Raw genomic sequence first — 1,461 nt, 5'->3', positions numbered from 1 at the left:
TATATATATATATATATATATATATATATATATATGTGTGTGTGTGTGTGTGTGTGTGTGTGTGTGTGTGTGTGTGTGTGTGTGTTATGTGTATGTATATTCAGAGTAGAGAGTATGTGCTTGTGAGTGTATATGCCTGAAGAAGCAAAGGCATTGAGTATACCTGTAGCTAGGGTTATAAGCAGTTATTAGGTGACCACATGGGTTCTGGGAACAAACCTCAGGTCTTCTTGGATGTCAATATATATATATATTAAACACAGAGAAATCCATAGCCCCTTGCTCAAGATTATAGTCAACAAGGAGTTAATGCTGCAAGGAAATCAGATAATTTATCATAAAACCACTTCTTCCAGACTTCCCCTCTAAGAACTGTTTTTACTATATCCTTTAATTCACATGAATTTGGGTTGTGGGTCTATATTGCATGTCAATGTCCTAGTATAATATTTCTGGGATGTAAAGGATCAACATATATCTTATGAAGCAAATTCATTTAGTTATCTCTCAACATAGTCTTAAATGTTCAAAATAAGTTATTAGGATACAGGGGAAGTGGATCTGTTTAGAAATAGGTCTGTGGGGTGATTCCATTCATCATTGTGCTTAGTCAAGTCTACTAGCAAACACAGATCATGAATCAGCAGCTTCAGTCACAAAAATCATTACTGGCAGTTCTGGCAATGCTGGCCAATCAGCCCAAGTCTGCAAAAGTAGCAAGAATACACTGGGATCTTCCAAAAATGTTCTTTGGTAAGTTTCTCTTGATTAAATCACAACAAGTAATGCTATGCAACACAATGTAAGGTGAACCAATACTTGCTTCTTGGCTTCATAAAACTGCAAAGCTTCTGTAAGGCAAAAGAAAAAAGTGAATAAGACAAAAAGGCCACTAACAGATTGGGAAAGGATCTTTACCTATCCTATATCAGATAGAGGACTAATATCCAATATATATAAAGAACTCAAGAAGGTGGACTCCAGAAAATCAAATAACCCCATTAAAAAATGGGGCTCAGTGCTAAACAAAGAATTCTCACCTGAGGAATACCAAATGGCTGAGTAGCACCTGAAAAAATGTTCAGCATCCTTAATCATCAGAGAAATGCAAAGCAAAACAACACTGAGATTCCACCTCACACCAGTCAGAATGGCTAAGATAAAAAATTCAGGTGACAACAGATGCTGGTGAGGATGTGGAGAAAGAGGAACACTCTTCCATTGTTGGTGGGATTGCAAGCTTGTGCAACCACTCTGGAAATCAGTCTGGCGGGTCTTCAGAAAATTGGACATGGTACTACCAGAAGATCCCGCAATACCTCTCCTGGGCATATATCCAGAAGATGTTCCAACTAGTAAGAAAGAAACATGCTCCACTATGTTCATAGCAGCCTTATTTATAATAGCCAGAAGCTGGAAAGAACCCAGATGTCCCTCAAGAGGAATGGATACAAAAAATGT

This window comes from Mus caroli, chromosome X (assembly GCF_900094665.2).
Source record: "Mus caroli chromosome X, CAROLI_EIJ_v1.1, whole genome shotgun sequence".
Classification (NCBI taxonomy): domain Eukaryota; kingdom Metazoa; phylum Chordata; class Mammalia; order Rodentia; family Muridae; genus Mus; species Mus caroli.
Note: the sequence above shows the minus strand (reverse complement) of the source record.